An 8,439-nucleotide genomic window follows, 5' to 3' on the forward strand; every position below is an offset into this window, starting at 1 on the left:
CTAGGGACAGGTTGCTCAGGGACAGGGTGAGGAATGAATAGTTTGGGGCATTAGGTAATGTTCTAGGGTGGTAGTAATGCTCTACCATCTCGGCAGGGGTTAGGGATACACAGGCATAAGCATTTGTCAATACTCAGCAAATGTAGGCAAATCCTGCATCAAAAGAAAACTCTGGGGGATCCCTGGGTGGCTCAGCGGTTTAGCGCCTGCCTTTGGCCCAGGGCGCAATCCTGGAGTCCCAGGATCAAGTCCCGCGTCGGGCTCCCAGCACGGAGCCTGCTTCTCCCTCTGCCTGTGTCTCTGCCTCTTTCTATGTCCATCATAAATAAATCTTAAAAAAAAAAAAGAAAACTGTAAACATATTGAACTCTCGTTAGTGGTGTACATGCTGAAAATATTTAGGAGGAAGGGTACTGACATCTGCAATTTACTTTGCAGATAGACTGGTGGAGAGAGACAGTGGTAGACAGATACTATGTGACAAAGCAGGTGGAATAAAATAATATTGACAGTAGACACATGAAAGATCACTCTAAGATTTTTAAAAATTTGTTTCTATGTTTCTATTTTTATTTTTTCCTGTATATTTCTCACCTACTCTCTAATAGTATGTATGTCGAAACTAAGAAACCAACCTTGTACATTACTAGTAATGAAACCCCACACTTGATTCTGATTTTACCCTTTTTTTTTTTTTTTTTTTTTACACAAATGCCCCTTTTCTGGTCTAGGATCCAATCCAGGATACTACATTGCCTTTTGGAGCTTTTAGGTTTTTTTTTTTTTTTTTAATTTTTTTTAAAAAAACCTTTACCCTTTCTCCCAACCCCTGCTTCTGGCATCCCCCATTCTCTGGATCTATGAGCAAGCTTGTTTGCTTGCTTTCTCTTTTTTTTCCTTCCTTTCTTTCAAGATTCTACAAATAAATGAGATCATATGGCATTTGTCTGACATTTCACTTAGCACAATGCCGTCAAGGATCAATCACGTTGTCACAAATGGCAAGATTTCCTTATTTTTTATGGCTGAATATACATTGATATATTGAAGAATATCAATCAATATATAGTTATATTATATATAGATGAAATTATATATTGATATATTATCAATATCGATACCATCAATATAATCAGCATTACATTTTGAGATACATAAATCACATCTTCTTTTTCCATTTATCTATTGATGGACTGTTAAGCTATTTCCATATCTTGGCTATTAATGCTGCTATGAACATGGGAGTGTACATGTCTTTTTGATTGTGCTTTTGTTTTCTTTGAGTAAATACCCAGAATTTTTTGAGGAAGCTTCATACCGTTTTCCATAATGGCTACAACAATTCACATTCTCATCAACAGGTACAAAGGTTCCCCTTTCTCCACATCCTTGCCAGCACTTGTTATCTTGTCTGTATGATAACAGCAGCTCTAATAGGTAGGAGATTATATCTCATTGTGGTTTTGATCTGCATTTCCCTGATGACGCTGAGCATCATTTTTATGGGTCTGTTGGTCATCATGTATCTTCTTTGGAAAAATGTCTATTTAGATCTTCTACTCATTTTTTAGTTAAATCTTTTTTTTTTTTTTTTTTTTGCTATGAAGTTGTATGAGTTCTTTATATATTTTGGATATTAAGCTCCTAACAGATGTATGGTTTGCAAACATTTTCTCCCATTCAATAGGTTGCCTTTTCATTTTGTTGATGTTTTCCCTTGCTGTAAAGAAGCTTTTTAGTTTGATGTAGTGGTGTTGTGTAGTGGCCTATGACAGTCTGGCTCAGGTTACCATCTGCACCTTGTACAAAGGTTGTGGGCAGACGACATCACCCCAAAAATGTTCACACATCAGCACAGTAGACAACACTAAGGACCATCTTTTTTATAACTATGAGACATTGCCAAACAAGAGGAAGCACCCTCTGGGAAGAAGCACATCTATGTATGGGGTAGACAAGGGGTGGGGAAGGCTACACAAATAAAGGGCCAAAGACCAGGAGCAGAGGGTGGTGATGGTATTGAGGCAGGCATTGAAAGAGAGGTAGCAGAGCCATATTACTGTGGAAAAAGCACAGGCCTTTCTCTTGAGAGTATGGACACTAGCTCTACAATTTATTAGCCTCATGACTTGGGTAACTTACAAACCTCAATTTCCTCATTTCCCAAAGGAAACACATTTGTTGCCTGCTTTATGGTTCTGGCTATGGCAGGCCCAGCTGCCCACATTTATCCAAATTTATCCTGTTTCAGTGGCCTTTGAGAATGTCAGTCTCCAGCTGGGATCCTCTGCTCAGTAGCTCTCTACTGATCCATCCTTGTGAGAATAGTAAGATTGGGGAGATAGAGTAATTCGTTCCACTCTCCCCTATAACCCTCTGAGGGCATAATCTTCTCCTGGGTCATCCTGTTCATCCTTCAGTTCTCAATGAAATGTCATTTCCTCAAGGAAGCTATCCTAGGTCTTCCCATTAGACATTTTCATAGCACCCTTTACTTCTCCCTTGAAATAATTAAGATAGCTGTAATTTGAGAATTATTTCTAATTAATTACATAGGAGGCAAGAAACTATCTTGTGTGCTGCCTATAGTGCCTAGGGCAAAACCTGACATTTTTTGCCCTAGGCACTGATCAGTAACAGGACAAGGACACCCACTCTTGCCACCTGTATTCAACATAATGTGGGAAGTCCTAGCCATAGCAATTAGGCAAGAAAAAGAAAAGGTACCCAAATTGGAAAGAAAACAGCAAAGCTGTCACTATTTGCAGAAGACATGACATTATATATAAGAAACCACGAAGATTCCATATGTCCTAATTGATCATTAAATGGGTAATTATTTTTTAAAAGGACTATTTAATTGTCCAAAATGAAACGATACAGTTAAATGAATTACAGGACATTCATAAGATGGAAGCTTATATAGCCATTCAAAATAATAAGTAAAAATAAAAATATATTTACAGATAGATGGCTAAATATACATATAGATATATGTACAGAAAAAAAAGACCTAACAAAAGACACTAAAATGTTAGCAAAGATTATATTTGTATAGTAGGGTGATTTTTATTTTCTTCCGTACACTTTCATTTTCCAAATTTCCTACAATAAGCATGAATTACATTTATAATAAAATGTATTTCTTAATGACAATAATTACTCCACTTAGTATTTCTTTAATCAAATCAGAGATGCTGAAAAGATTATTTACAAGGATGGTCCTGGCAACATCACATAGAATGACAAAAGCATATAAAACAATTTACATACACAGAAGAGAGAATAAGTTAGGGTGCATCCACATTCTGATATACAACTGGCAGTTTTCAAGACTACTGTTGTATACGACTTTAAAAAAGGCTCATAGAGTAAAGAAACAGGAAGGAGTTATTAACAGTGAAGTGTGCCATTTGAGTATAAGATTTCAACTTTTTTAAGGAGTTCTAGTTGCTCTCTTTCCTTCAGCCAAGATCTTGTCTCCTCAAATTTGCCAGGACCAACTAGGATTTGTAGCACCTCTTGCAAGATGAAGGACCTTGGAGAAAGGAGGCCTCCAGGTGATTCCAAGCACTTTGTGAGGTTGGTTCCTGACCCAAATCAGTTCTCCTTCCAGTCTTGCAATTTGCTGGTTTAGTCTGATCTTACTTAATCTTATACACCTCTTGCATGGTTTCCAGTGATTTCTTTTGTTTTTAACCACTTTCTCTTTTTTTCCCCCATGAACAATTCAACTTTATAAGCACTGAGCATCTTAGGAAGGTCTTGTGAATAGTTTAGTACCCAACAGTCACAAAAATACTGAATGTAGGCAGGTAGAAAACCGTATTATAAAGCCATTGCAGGGTAATTAATGAAAGCACACTGCCCTCTTATATCATCTTATGATAACTAATTTGAACTAATAATGTAATTGTGTCCATTTTAACAGGATTTCTTAGTTTTTTTCATAAATGGATACTAATTCAGGGACTCAGAAAAGCAAATTTTGTCCACTAAAATTAAGTAAAAATTTCAAGAAATTTCATAACTTTCTAAAAATTTTTTTTAAAGATTTTATTTATGTATATCAGAGAGAGAAAGAGAGGCAGAGACACAGGCAGAGGGAGAAGCAAGCTCCATGCTGGGAACCTGATGTGGGACTCGATTCCGGGACTCTAGGATCAGGCCCTGGGCCAAAGGCAGGTGCCAAACCGCTGAGCCGCCCAAGGATCCCCTCTAAAATTTTTTCTAAGGCAGGATGAGTCTATGTATCAAAACACTCACACTGATAGTCAATTTTGTTTGTCAATTATACCTCAGTAAAACTGGGAGAAATACAAAGAAATAGCAATAATAATACCACAAACAAAGGCAAAATTAATTTGTGATATTAACAGGCAAGACAGTAGTTACTACACGATAGGAGACAGGAGATAGTGAATAAGAAGAGAGAGGAACAAGAGGCTTCAGGAACGATGGATGGAAATGTTCTATTTCTTAACCTGGGTAATGTTCACTTTATGATACTTCATAAAGCTGTACAATTACAAAACATGCACTTCACATTATGTTACACTTCAATAAAAAAAGTTTTAAAAACACTTCTAAAATATTCATACTTACCTTTTGGTGGTAGAAAACTATTTTTGTCAATTTTTCAATGATGACCATACATAAGAGTTAGAAAACGTCAGTTGCCTACCTATCATGGCCCTCCTTTCCTCTGCTAATAGAAACTCTGATTTTACCCAAGTATCCAACATGGGCTTCTCTCAGGTTCTTTATTATATTAATGGTTTAATGTTGGCTGGATGTTATATTCTGAATTATATTCAACATTAAGCCAACATTAATGGCTTAATGTTGGCCCCAAATAAGAGCTCTAAGTAAGGAAGAACCAAATGAAGAGCAAAGGATAGACTGGAAGAGTTCAAACAGGTATTTTGATATACATTAGCACATTATGACCCCAGGCAGTAAGTTTTATTCTTATCATTTCAATTTAGAAATAATTAAAAAAAAAAAAAAGAAATAAGGAAATTAAAATCTGGAATTAAATCATTCACCTAAAGTGGCAGATCCTGGCACCGAACCTTTGTTTTTTCATTCAAACTTCCTCGAGCAATTTGCTGATACATGCAACTTCTCTGGACAGCAAACTATAACCTTTGTTAAAAACTCATTCAGGAAAAAAAAAAAAAAAACTCATTCAGGGCAGCCCGGGTGGCTCAGCAGTTTGGTGCCGCCTTCAGCCCAGGGCGTGATCCTGGGCCCCGGGATCGAGTCCCACGTCGGGCTCCCTGCATGGGGCCTGCTTCTCCCTCTGCCTGTGTCCCTGACTCTCTCTGTGTGTCTCTCATGAATAAATAAATAAAATCTTAAAAAAAAAAAATTCAAAGACCTAATCTTATAGCCTTGTCACCTATATTAAATGAGTATGCTACAGTCAGAAACATGGGGAATGCACAGACTAAATTTTTAAAGCGTAACAAAATATGTGGTTCAAAAATCAGCATTTTACAGGTGAATGCAGTCAATCATTTTTGCCAGAATATAACATCCAGTCAAAGCATGGGAACCTATGTGTATATATTTCCAAATACCAGATCATATTGGTGGTATTAACACATTACAGATTAATAAGCTCCAAATAGGAGTTTGCCATTTTGGAAGTTGATATCTTAGGAATTTTTAATTGTCATTAATATTCACGTTCTTAAAAGTGCAACATATTGGTGTGCCTGGGTAGCTCAGTCGTGTGGGCACCTGACTCTCCAGGTCAGCTCAGGTCATCATCTCAGGGTTGTGAGATTGAGCCTGGCATCCTAGTGCCTCCACGTGGGTGTGTGGCGACTGCTTAAGATTCTTTCTCTTCTCTGCCCCTACATCCCACTAAAAAATTAAAAAAAAAAAAAAAAAAAAGGCAACATGTTTCTGCTGCTCCATATAGTTCAGAGGAAAATTAAAATTAAGTAATTAATTAATAATTAATCATTGGAAAAAATTAATCATTGGGCAGCCCGGGTGGCTAAGCGGTTTAGCACCTGCCTTCAGCCCAGAACCTGAACCTAGAGACCAGGGATTGAGTCCCACGTCGGGCTCCCTGCATGGAGCCTGCTTCTCCCTCTGCCTGTGTCTCTGCCTCTCTCTCTCTCTCTGTCTCTCATGAATAAATAAATAATATCTTAAAAAAATATATTTGAAAAAAAATTGATTATTTTTGTTTTATTACCAATAATTATAAAATTATTTCTAATACATAATTATCATAAAATATCTGATCTTTTTATTAGCAATAATTATAAAATCATTGCTAATAAGTAATTATTAAATTAATAATTGATCATTATTTTGTTTTATTAGCAACAATTATAAAATCATTGCTAATAATTATTATAAAATTAATAATTGATCATTATTTTGTTTTATCAGCAATAATTATAAAATTATTGCTAATAAGTAATTATTATAAAAGAAATTATTATTTTGTTTTATTAGCAAGTTATAAAATTATTGCTAATTATATAAAATTAATAATTGATCATTATTTTGCTTTATCAGCAATAATTATAAAATCATTGCTAATAAGTAATTATTATGAAATTAATAACTGATCATTATTTTCGTTTTGTTAGCAATGATTCCCTAACTATTGCTAATAAGTAATCATGAAATCAATTGATCATTATCTTATCAGCAATAATTATAAAGTTACTGCTAAGTAGTTATTATGAGACTAATAATCGATCATTATTCTCGTTGTATTAGCACGAGGTCCAATGACCCGCCCTGAATCTGCAACGTCGCCTCCAGCTTCCGTGTTCCCGGGAGCCGCAGCGCCGCAGGTTCCCTCCGCGCCCTGGCACCTACCCGGCCTTCACAAACTGCAGGTCAGGTACGAGGCCCCCGTCGGTGCGGGGCTTCCCTGCGCCTCGATCCCCGGGCGTCAGCGAGGGAAGCGCCCACCCCGGCGACGAGGCCCGAGGGGCGGCGCCCCCGCAGCGCGCACCGGCAGCGCGCGGGGTCTCGGTCCGCCCGCCCCGCCCCGCCGCCCCTCCGGGTGGCCCGCTCGCCTCCGCGGCCCTGGGGGGACGGCGAGGGGGAGCCGCCGGGAGTCCCGCCGCGCCCGCCTAGCCCGAGGGCGGGCCCGCGCCGAGCCCCCTCGCCGAGACCCGCGCCACCATCCCGGGCGGGCCCCGCCCCCGCCTCCTTCCGGGCCGCCCGCCGGAGCCCCGCCCACCGGGAGCCCCGTCACCGCCCGACTTCCGGCGCGCGCCGGCCCCGCCCCCGCCGGAGCCCCGCCCCCGCGGAAGGCCCCGCCCCCCCGGAAGTCGGTCGCCGGCGAACCTGGATGTGGCAACCGTGGCCTCGGCGCGTTTACTTTCGATTCTGCGGCCGAGTCCCCGAGGCCCGGTCAGGGCGGAGCGAGGCGGCGGCGGGAGCGTCGGGGGCGCCTCCGAGGCCGCCACGGCCTCTCCGGGCGTCCGTCCGAGCCTGGCGGCGGGGTCGCTCGGGGAGTCGGAGCCGCGCCCTCGTGCCCTCCGCGCCCCGCGCCCGGCTCCGGGGCCCCCGTGGGCGGTGCACGCCCTGCGGCGCGGCCCGGGCTCCCTCCCTGCGGCGGGCGGCGGGCGCACCTGCACCTGCACCTGCGGATGGGGCCGCCGGCAGCGCGCTCCGGGAGGCCTGGTCCGGCGTCCGCGCCTCCGGCTGTGAGCGAGTGCGCGGGGCGCGGGGCCGGCGGGAGGGCGTGGACTGCTCGCCCCGCCTCCGCGGCCTCCGGAACCGGGAGGAGGGGAGCGCCCGCCGCGCCCCGCCGCGGCCCGGAGCTGGCCCCCGGGACGCCGAGGCTCGGCTGCGCCGCGGAGGGCACCGGTGACGGAGACCGCGACGCCCGGGGAGGCGGCCCGGCCGGGGTAAGCCCTGCGGAGGCCCCAGCCCGGCCGGCCCGGCGGCTGCCCCGAACCTGTGAAGCGGGGCCGAGGCGATCCGCCCCGCGGAGGGACAAGTGTGGTCTGTGCCCTGCAGCCCGTGAGCGCGGCGACCTGCGAGGCTCCAGCCCGGCGGGGGAACGCCGCCCTGTCCACCCGACAGCCAGCCACGCACAGCTTGGCCGCGGGCCTTGAGCGGCGCGGGGCCCCTGACACCTGGATTCTTTCCAACACCTACAGTAGACTCCTGTCCATGTACCTTCCGCATATTTTTGAACATTTACAGTTCCTCTAGTTTATTGTTAGAATGCACACGACATGTAGAATATGCCTTGAAGCGACTGTCAGTCAACAGCTGGCTATTGAGGTTTTGGGGGAGTCACAAGTTCTATGGGGATTTTCAACTGTGGGGGAGGGGTTAGTGCCCCTAACCCCTGTATTCAAGGGTCAAGCGTATGCCTCAAGAGAATAAGAAGCCACAAGCTGGAAGAAAGTATTTGCAAATGACATCTGATAAAGGACTGTGTTA

The 8,439-nt window shown here is 43.3% G+C and overlaps 1 protein-coding gene across 4 annotated transcripts in view; it reads right to left on the reverse strand.

The window, feature by feature from the left end:
• The window catches only part of RIPK1 (receptor interacting serine/threonine kinase 1), a 40,351-nt gene extending 32,631 nt beyond the window's left edge, over positions 1-7,720 (reverse strand). The window contains exon 1 of one of the 4 annotated variants that reach the window (XM_077886229.1): positions 7,617-7,720. The gene's annotated coding sequence lies outside the window, so the exon portion shown is untranslated. Of the gene's footprint in view, positions 1-6,852; positions 7,011-7,329; positions 7,485-7,616 lie in introns of those variants that run through there. The other 3 variants (XM_077886231.1, XM_077886230.1, XM_077886227.1) reach the window with 3 other exon arrangements.
• Positions 7,721-8,439: the final 719 nt, after the last annotated feature.

This window comes from Canis aureus, chromosome 37 (assembly GCF_053574225.1).
Source record: "Canis aureus isolate CA01 chromosome 37, VMU_Caureus_v.1.0, whole genome shotgun sequence".
In the NCBI taxonomy this organism is placed as follows: domain Eukaryota; kingdom Metazoa; phylum Chordata; class Mammalia; order Carnivora; family Canidae; genus Canis; species Canis aureus.